The sequence below is a fragment of the Sinocyclocheilus anshuiensis genome, unplaced genomic scaffold (genome assembly GCF_001515605.1).
Source record: "Sinocyclocheilus anshuiensis isolate Anshui unplaced genomic scaffold, SAMN03320099.WGS_v1.1 scaffold439, whole genome shotgun sequence".
In the NCBI taxonomy this organism is placed as follows: domain Eukaryota; kingdom Metazoa; phylum Chordata; class Actinopteri; order Cypriniformes; family Cyprinidae; genus Sinocyclocheilus; species Sinocyclocheilus anshuiensis.
This window is the reverse complement of record NW_015552572.1, coordinates 451,687-462,619: the sequence shown is the minus strand read 5'-3', so window position 1 is coordinate 462,619 and position 10,933 is coordinate 451,687. Positions and strand designations below refer to the sequence as shown.

Below are 10,933 nucleotides of genomic sequence, written 5' to 3'. Positions count from 1 at the left end.
ATGTGGGGGCGTGTTAGAATGAGCCGTTTTAGGTAGGCGTGGCTGACTCAACTTTTATAAAGAATATCTCTTTGGATTTGAGACTTTAGTCTTTGCAACTTTACAGATCTTCTTTATGCACCAAGAGCTTGTAACACTCCAAAGAGAAAGGAAAAATTGAAATCGCATCATATGACCCCTTTAACAATTTGAGAACAAAGTATAACATAATAATAATTTGCACGGTTTGATGTGATATGAGCTAACTGATCGTTAGATTTAATCACCATTGGTAGCGCGATTTATTGTAATACGTTTTTCCTCAGTTGTTCAGAACAAACGTGGCAGACTTGTTACTTATTTGTTCAGATGACAATATCCGGTGAAAATTCTTATTTGATTCATCTACCCCAAGACGTATAGAATCTGTGATTCCTAAGTACAGTATCCACACGGTGCAGTGACTGACAACCACACATACTCCTCAAAACATTTGATTCATCCACGCTGGTGCCGCGCCGATGCACTACCCACGTAATTAAAATAATTCCACAAGAAACTGCAATTGCAGGTTTTCAAACAGAGATGGCGACAAAGAGGCAAAACTTACGGACTGCAGCTTTAATTAAACATTTGTTAAAATAATAATTACACCTGGCGGTCATTGCGCGTTACTGCAATAAACAAATCAAACAAAAGCGAAACGTTGAAAGCTTAAATTCCGGAAACAGGCGTTATTTAAAAATCTAAATCAGTGTAATAAAGTTCATTATTACGGTCCTTTGGTAGAAATTTCCCATAATATTAATATTAATCTCCTTTGGTTTACCCAACAATGTACATAAAGTCACAGAACCAACATTTGTAATGAATTGCACATATATTCTTAACTTGACTTTTGTTCAACAACCCAATCATCACAAGCATTTACATTGTATAAAAAAAATATAAATAAAATATGAAATTATCAAAATAATCAGGCAATAATCAAGACATGTTTGGTGTTTGGGGAATCTGGAACAGTAAAGGAAATTGTAGAGGCTGATGATAATGTTTGGTAACAGTTGAAACTATGATGTCCATGCAAAAGTCAGCACTCTCCGAATGCAAAGTTCAGTTAGTGGTAATCCGTTTTTGAAATAAACCACTTGAACTTGATGTGATAACTAAAGTCCTCCTGTGTTCCACATGAAATCCACCAGCTCTTTATACTTGGGTAAAACGTCCGAAGCGTTCACAAGTCCAGCAACAAACAACAAAGCTGGTAGTTCACGCAAACCTTTTGGTCTACCTTTCTCACATGAAAGAAAGCATTGGAAGAATAATGTCCATCTAAATGAAAGACACAGCCACAGTTAGCTGCATGAAAAGCACAATGCAACATAAACATAGGCCTACTCAATACACCAGTCAATACAAATCCCCAATAATTTACAGCGCATGTAAAAAAAACAACAACGCTATTGACCAAAATGAAACAAATTCCTCAATCATAGGACCTCAGAGAGTAAGTTGGGATAGCAAAAGAAAGCCACTGCTTCCTCTATTCAAACACCTGCATCTTCAGGTATGGTACCTGGCTAAATACCAATCTATGAGGATTAGGCGCCCCCCTAATGGCATGAGAGAGTATAACCTCTAAGGTAACAGAGTTAGAATTGTTATAGTGGACTACTGACAAAATTTAAACATTAATCTGTTTTAAACTCTGAGCACAGAAGTGAATGGAGAAATCACATTTCTGCTGTGCTGTGATTTCACATCAGTCACGTGACCCATGCAGCTCTTTCCATGAAGATATTTTGTAAATTTCCTACCGTAAATATATCAAAACTTAATTTTTGATTAGTAATATGCATTGCTAAAAACTTAACAGCTGATCTGAGATCAGATTTCTCCGCCCATCAAATCACATGAGCATCGAGCTGTCAGAGAAACAGGTGTTTCCTTCAGAATAAAAGTCGTAATATGATTAAATAATTGACAAGATTACTTCAGTCACTGAACATCAAATAATATTATGTTGATCTTCTGACAGCTCAATCTGCTTTGAATGATTTCCAAGTCGATGACTGTAATGACCAATCATATACTCCTGTTTATAGGGAGGCAACAAATATTCTCAGACTGTCAAAACACTCACCTGTGTGTGTGTCACACTTTTAGTTTGGTTTCTACTTAAATGTGTATTCGTCTCACTATAAACGTGCTGCTGTGGCTTACAGAGTGTTGACACCTGAACATAAGACTCATACAGAACCATGTAAGTTTTCATGCTTTTTCATATAAACCTTTTATAAAGATTTTTGATATAAATATAACGCTTTAATATAAACTTATTTTTGTGTTTCTCTGGAAAACTAAACCTTATAGTGATGTGAAAGGAGTCAGTGTGTTTATGCTCAACTTGTTTATTATGATGATTATGATGATGTTTTTTTAGTGCACAGTAAACAATTATTGTTGGTTTAACTGTAAAAAGTACGGAAGTCCTAAGAGGCCATTCATTATGATAATTTTTCTTTCTTGTTTTCTTGTGATCACGACTTAATTTTCTCGTGATCTCGACATAACGAAAGTTTTTTTTTTCAATAATTGTTTGATTTGTTTGATCTACTGTTGCTATAGTAACGAGCAACTTTGATGTGCATCTGATCGACAGATAAAGTGTGCGCTCTTATATGTTGTGGATATTTCAGCTAATTTTGCTTCGCTTAGTAATAACGTCTACAATACATAAATAAAGGCTTATCAATCTGTTGATTTTTTTTTCCAGAGACAGTACGCTAAACATTTTGTTTGTGTAATTAACATGTTGGTCAAAGCAACAGCGCGTTAATGTGCTCTTCTCTCAACAGCACAATGAATTTCAGCAAAAATGTGTGGATTAACTTGCTTTGTATTTTCTTAGGTCCTTCTTCAGCAGGCCCATTTTCTTCAGAATTGTCCTAAATCAAGAGAAAATGGAAACACTTATGAAAAATATTAAGACAGGGCTGCAATCTTAACAGGAGATGCATACAAAATAAGTTTGGTTAAAACATTTGTAGACATATCCTGCATGACAGTACTACACAAACACAACAAAGGGAAAGAATATTCCTTATATGGTTGTCTTATTTTTTGTGGGCTTTGTGTAGAGTGACAGCTAATAGTTATAATACACAAGAGAGCCTAGTGGAAATATTAAAAATGTGTCGTTGCCTTTTCCAAGCCACGCTGGCTGAGTTTTTGGCCCTGGTAAATAAATGGTCCTTTTTTTTTACCCCTCATTTTAATAAACTGAGCTGTCTGCCCATTGCTTCCTAAAACAATTGAAATATTAGAAGTTTTGTCTCAGACCATCTAACAAATGAAGTCTCGCAGTGGTAACATTTTTAGTTTAAGTTCACGTTTTTAAAAAACAAAACAAAAAACCTGGCTTTGTTTCGCTAAGTATTTAAGTAAATGAAAACACAATACTTACATTTAAATGTGAATTCCTCGGCCGCCACAGAACTCTCACCCGCATGTTCTTTGAATATAAATTCCGTCGTCATCTGCACGCAACTGATTCTGGGATAGGGTAGGGTGCGAAGGGTGCATCAGACGTACACTTCATTTTCCTACGAAACGGAGGGCGCATTTCAAGTCGCTTTCGAATTACGGCAGCCTTCGTCGAGCCGCGGTGACGCCATCGGCCTTCGAAGTGCGCACCCTTCACATTTGGACAGCCTGCGTAGTGACGCTGTGATGCAATCGCACTTCAAATGCGGTCTTCGAAGTGTGCACCCTTCACATTCTGCTACTGGCAGCACAGAAGAAAAGGTATGTGCCAGTGATTTATTTTATTGAATATGAAGTGTTAGCTTAGTTTAATTACCATGATTTAAATGTTGACACCTTATAATTTATATCTCACTGATTATTTCAGTTAGAGCATTTCATTACAGTAAAAGGAATAATACTGGGTGACCCATTACGTAAAAATATACTTTAATTTAGTCTAATTTTCCACTAGGATAAATTGCCTCAATGCAAAAAATGTAAACGATATTGTAACACACTGGTCATTAAATAAGCAAGTATTTTATCTTTCAAATTTCTAATGTTGCCGCCCCAAATCTGGTAGTGACCTTAACTGGTCCTGATCACTATTTTGTGAGGGTCATTCGTGGCGGTTCAGTGACAACAGTCTTCTATCAGCCAAGAAGTTGACTGAGAAAAGCCAATGAAGAGCAGAAGCAGGAGACGAAGTGATGATGATAAAAAAGAGAAGAGTTTATTGAATAATCATAGTTGCGTATGTTTCAATGCTCAGACCAGTACAAATCCAAAAAGTGTTATTATAACACAAGCCATAGCAATGGAAAATTGCTGCTTCACAACAACAACCTCTGAAATGGAGACATTCTCTGATCTCTTACTTGTGAAGACAAAACCACACAATCACAAGATTAAACAACAATGGAAAAATAATATCAAAATTGATATTATAATATAAATGACTAATCAATGAAAAAATCAATGAAATGAGTGTATAAATGGTTTAAATGATTATTATAAATGGTTAATGGAATAATAAGATGATTACATGATAAATGATGATGCTGTTGTTTTTGTCATGCTGATATTGCATTGTTTTGTTCCATATTCCTCATATGTTTCCTAATGTTTATCATAATGCAGTCTTGCCAAGTATATCTAGAATCTGAAGTTTCCATCTGTATATAATGTTTGAATGTGTTTATGAATAAATGATGCACAAGATATCTGATTTTAACAGTTTCGATGTTTGACTGACATGCAACAGTTGTATAAAACATTAGCGATCCACAGTGGACACAAAACTTAAGTCCACAGAATAGTGTTCAGTACATTTATATAGAGAAGAATAAAAGTTTTTGAACCCATATTTATAAGCCTTTTATAAAATATTTTAGAGTGTTTCTACATAGTGCAAATTAATGTTTAAAAAATTCCCCCATATACCACAGTTATGTTAAAAACATCAAAACTCAACATATATAAGAATCCCTGAGAACTAGGGATATGCCCAAATCTGAATACCATGTTCAGAAAGGAAATGGCGCATTCTACGGAGCCCCTAAAGGGACATGGTGATTTATTGAATTATTGAAAACATTTTTAAATGCACGCTTGTTTTTCCTTTCACTTCCCAATTTGCAGTTACGTGCACTCTGTGTGTATAGAGGGTATACAATGACTGGGAATGAGTGTCAAAACATCCTGCAATGTAAATGGCTTTAGTAGGGGAAACTGTGAAAACAGGAGTAAAACAAACAATTATCTGCTTCACTTAAAGGCAGGTGGAGTCGACAGTGGTCTTTACAAATGACAAAAGAACCAGTTGTCCATGGACATTGACATGTGGCCAGGAATCTAGTTTCCTGACATTTATAGCCTATACATAAGTACATAATGCAAAGCCTGTGAACGTTTTATTTGCTAGAAAACAATATAAATCTATCTAGCTATCTAATCTTACCATCCTCCTGAAGAACAAAAGGTTCATCATAATGGATGTTTTTTAAATAAATGACAAAAACTTTACAGTCATGCATAATATAAAATAGTAAATATTTAATTGATGAGTTGTAAATACATTATATAACCTAGGGTATGATTTTAGGTGGTACTGATTTTACAAGATATTTGTCAGTGGCACTCAGGACCTGTTACGCACCAAATCTTCTCTCCTTACTATCTTCAAGTGATAAGTGAAATCTGATGTACTGTAATGTGACTGACTACTGTACCACAGCAAGACTAACCATGTCCCTTTAGGGGCTCCGTAGAATGTTATTCATTATCCATATTTTTCCGAATTCATAATTAGGCTTTGGGCATCCCTACTGAGAACCTACAGCAGTGCAGTTTTTAATAATTATTAAAACATTTGCATATATTTCAGGATTAAAGAGAAAATGTGTGCAATTGTCATAATTCTGCCCAATTTAATCGATTTTACAAGCAGAATTTTGGGACAAACAAACATAATGCATGAAAAATGTATTAAAAAACAAACAAATGATTTGTTTGCACTTGCAGGTTTGATCTGTTATCGTATGACCTATGAGATTTAAGTATGAAGGTGTAGAAAAATTCAATATGTAACCCATTTAAATGAAAAAGACCGACCCATCCAGAGAATTTTTTGTGTTATTTCTAAATTTTAACTCAGTCATCCAATCAAAAGTTATGTGTTTGTAATGGTCCTCTCAGTGGTCAGTAACCTCATCACTGATTGGTGTGTGTGTGCATGAGGGCGAGGCTTGTACCATAATGTCTCAGTTCGTGATTCGCACGTAGCCCGATGTCTTCTTACAAGCACACTCAACCGCGAAAATGAAAACCAGTATAACAGTTCCAATGGGTATGAAGGCAATGTGTAAATTGTAGAATGAATTGCCCAGAGGTTCGCCCAAGCCCATTAAAACAGTCCTGTGGAGTAAGGAACAGTTCAGAGTTCAGACAACCAATGTAGAATTTCTATACACTCTTTTATGTGTTAAACAGAATCTACTAAATACATATTACTTCATTATAAAGAAAAACAACAAATAGCGCTTAAGAGTTTTGCTTAATTCCAGTTTTCTGTTTCTCTCGTTTAGAATACATATTTGCTTGTAGGGAGGATTCATTCGTTTACTGCTTTTTGTATTTAACATTTTATGCTGATTGTGCATGTTGTTTGCAGTTAGCGGTAATTAGTATATACCCCCCAAAAAAGACTTATTGCGACCTGTTAATTTGTGCTTAAGTGGTAAACTGCACCACAGTAGTTTTGTCCTCTCTTCCCATTCCCACACATTTCTCATCATTAGATGTGAATTGTGCCACGGATATGTTATTTTCTACCCTAACTAGCTGCCTAGACAATATCTGACCTATTTCCTCCAGACAGCACATGCTACTCCCTCCAGCCCTTAGTTAGCCGATGTCCTCTGTGAGTATTGGACTAAACTCAGGGCAGCGGAGAGAAAATGGCGCAAATCAAAAGATTCATCTGATCTCAGCAGGTATCAGTCACTGCAATCCTCGTTTTCCACCAAAGTTCACGCTGCCAAAACTACCTTCTTCCACAACAAGATCAACAGCGCATCAGACACACGCAAACTCTTCAAAGCATTCAATACTCTCCTCAGTTCTCTCAACCCTTTAACTGCTGATGATTTTGCTAATTACCTCACAAACATCAGCAGTCAGGTCTCGGCTCCACTCACCCAGGAACTCACAGCAAACACACACCCAGCTGACCAACTTCACTCCTCCTTCTCTCCTCTTTCAAAAGAAGAATTCTTTAAAATTATCCTCTCCAGCCACCCTACCACCTGCCCTAGACCCCATCCCCTCACATCTCCTACAAGCTATGTATTTCCCCTGCACTTCTGCCTTCACTCACACACATCACCAACACATCTCTTCTCACAGGCATTTTTCCCACTGCATTCAAGCAGGCTCGCGTAACGCCACTGCTTAAAAAAACGACACTAGACAGCTCACTTGTTGAAAGCTACAGGCTCGTGTCTCTCCTCTCTTTCATAGCAAAATCACTTGAACAAAGTGTTCAACCAAAAGCCTTCCTTCCTCTCATAGCACAACAAGCTGGACAATAAACAATCAACATCAATCTGGATTTAAAAGTGGCCATTCAACTGAAACAGTCACTGAATCACTGCAGATTGCAAGAGCTGAGTTCAAATCTTCAGTTCTCATACTGCTAGATCTATCTGCTGCATTCAACATGGTTAATCATCAAATCCTTCTGTCCACCTTCTCATCGCTGGGCATCACCGGAACTGCACTCCACTGGTTTGAGTCTTACCTCACAGATAGGTCATTCAGGGTGGCTTGGGGAGGAGAGGTATCCAAATCACATCAACTGGTCACTGGTGTTCCTCAGGGATCAGTCCTTGGACCGCTCCTCTTCTCTATATACACTACATCACTGGGACCCATCATTCAGGCACATGATTTTTCCTACCATTGCTATGCTGATGACACGCAGCTCTACTTCTCATTTCAACCAGATGATCCAACGGTACCTGCATGGATCTTAGACTGCCTGACGGACATCTCGGCATGGATGAAAGAACATCACTTGCAGCTAACCTTTAAAGATCATATTGCAAAAACAGCACGATCATGCAGGTTAGCACTACACAACATCAGGAAGATCAGGCCCTTCCTAAAAGAACATGCGACACAGCTTCTTGTCCAGGCCCTTGTCATTTCTAAGCTGGACTATTGCAATGCTCTACTCGCTGGACTTCCATCATGTGCAATCAGACCTCAGCAAATGATTAAGAATGCAGCAGCACATCTTGTTTTCAATGAGCCCAAGAGAGCCCATGTTACACCGCTTCTCATCTCTCTGCACTGGGTTCCAGTCGCAGCTCGCATCAAATTCAAGACATTGGTGCTCCTACTTCCACTCACTCTTACGAGTCTACATCCCCTCCAGAAGCCTGCAGGTCAGTCTTGTGGTCCCATCACAAAGAAGCTCAAAATCACTCTCAAGGACGTTTTCTTTCACCGTTCCCTGCTGGTGGAATGACCTAACTCCATCCATACAGCCGAATCCCTCACAATTTTCAAAAAACAACTGAAAACTAATTTCTTCCGTGAGCATCTAACTACATCCTCCTATTAAAAATAAATAAATTAATTAAAAAAAAATTATCTTTGCTTTCACTTTTTCCATGCTCTCATTATCCCTTAATCCCTTCCTGTCCTAGCTTTTACTATTTTGAACGATGACTGAAACCTTGTATAATGGGCACTTCTCGTGTTTATTGCCATCCTATGATGAATCGCTTGTTGTATTTCTCAATTGTAAGGCGCTTTGGATAAAAGTGTCTGCCAAATGAATAAATGTAAATGTAAATTTGTGGATTTCAAAATATTTCAAGCGTCAAGACACACACAAATCCACAAATAGGTGGATGATTCGTATGAAACATCAGTATTCTGTATTTTAAGCTATTGAAATATGAGCAGATGTATCACGATCACGATGCCGGCTCAACATTGAGATGTCTATCAGCCATCGGTGATGGACGATGGCATCGTCTATCGGCCCAACCCTGTCTCCAATAATATGTCTTAGTAAGATGAGATTTAAATAATTCAAACATATAATGCATTGAAATCCAGTGCTGATTGTGAGATGAACAAACAAACACTCCTCAAAAGATGTGAAATATTCTGGAGGCTTGGGAAGATAATTCCTCCGCTGAGGAACAGTGAAAGTAAAGCTTCTGGAAACAAACGCTCCTTAAAAGATCCTGATGATCAGATTTGAGACGCACTGATTTTTTCAAAAAAATTATTGATGGAGAATCAAGTAAAGGCGAGCTGCTTCAGTCCACTAAGAGTTCATCTGGAAATATTACCGCAGTTATTCTGACGTTTCCTTGATGAAAATCAGTAAATGTTTGACAGCAAAAAGACACGTGAAGCTCGAGCTGAAGCTGGACGTTTGTACAATTATTCTAAAAGGCCTTTAACTTGATTAAAAAAAGTCTAAACTATCAGTCAGACAACAGAAGGCATGGAGCAGATTGTGTGACAGGTTTTATTGATCATGTTGATCATTTAGAGCCTTAGAAGTGTGTGTATCAAATATGATGGAGACAAAAATCTGAGACATTGTGCAGGTTTGCTGAAGTGTTTACCTGAAAGAAAAAGGGTTTGTACTCATCGTCTATGCAGCTGCAGTCATAGGCTCTTTCCCGGAATACTGAGTCTCCAACAGACTGAAACTCCAGAGCGAATCTGGAGCGGTTTCCTCACGGCGTCATGCCATCCAGCCACACGCGCAGCTGCGAGGAGTTGGTGTTATGACGGAGATTTGGCCACAGTTGATCACGACCCACTGACTCAAACGCTGAGAACTGATGACAGAAGAGAAATCAGACACAAATCTACACAGAACCTGCTGTTTGTCACTGTAGTTCTGCTCACCTGCAGACAGAGAGAGCCGTTGAGGAAACTCTCCGTTTTCTCTCTGCCGCACAGTGTTACTGTGTGACCTGTCTGGTTAACAGTGATCTTTGGGTCGGACCAGATGAAGTTCTGGAGCTCGTATGGAGGGTAAAAGCTGGACTCTGGGGTCTGCTGGGGGTCGGCGGTGTTACTGACGTCATCATACTCCCACACCTAAGAAACAGACATAGCAGTCTTCATGCTTTCTAACCTTCATTTCTTATTTTATTTATGCTGTTTCGTTCTTTAATGTCATAATCAGTCCATCCATTCATTTATCCATTCATCATAATCTATCCATCAGTCAATCCATCCATTCATGTATTATTTATCCATTTATCCATCCACATTTAAAGGCATCAGTGTCCCAAAGACACAATGGCAAGGTTAGATTAGGCAATTTATTGCATTTCTAGTAATAATAAAAATAAAAATAGTTATTGTAAGACTGCATATTTATTCATGTAATATTGAGTGCATATTTACTCTGGTGAACACTAGTGCCCTGCTGTACCGCACACTGGTCTGCGGCTCCACCTTCAGGCTGCCTGATGAACTGCGGTTGATGAAGGAGGGCCAGTCCAGCTGCACTGCTGACTGTGTGCTGTAAGTGTTAACCATCAGCAGTGCTAGAGCTCCATGATTACACAGCAAGAAGTGAAGTGTCACTTTGCCCCAGACCTCGCACATGAACTAGACCCACTCCGGGAGGAAGAACCAACGGAGGAGTCAGACCGGGATTCAGCTCTACAGACACCTGACAAATCAAGAGAAATTAGATGTTATATTAGGTTGACCACAAATAAACCTTTATAAAATAATCAGAAATGTAGATGTTTAAATGTATAATTGTATAACAAATTTTATAACTTGTCTAACTCCCATTATGGCAAATTAAAAACCCCATAATAGTAAATAGGTAAAGGGTTAGTTCACCCAAAAATGAACATTCTGTCATTAATTA

At 38.0% G+C, this 10,933-nt stretch overlaps 1 pseudogene; it reads right to left on the bottom strand.

The window, feature by feature from the left end:
- Positions 1-4,481: 4,481 nt before the first annotated feature.
- The window catches only part of LOC107665079 (glycosylated lysosomal membrane protein-like), a 9,208-nt pseudogene continuing 2,756 nt past the window's right edge, over positions 4,482-10,933 (bottom strand).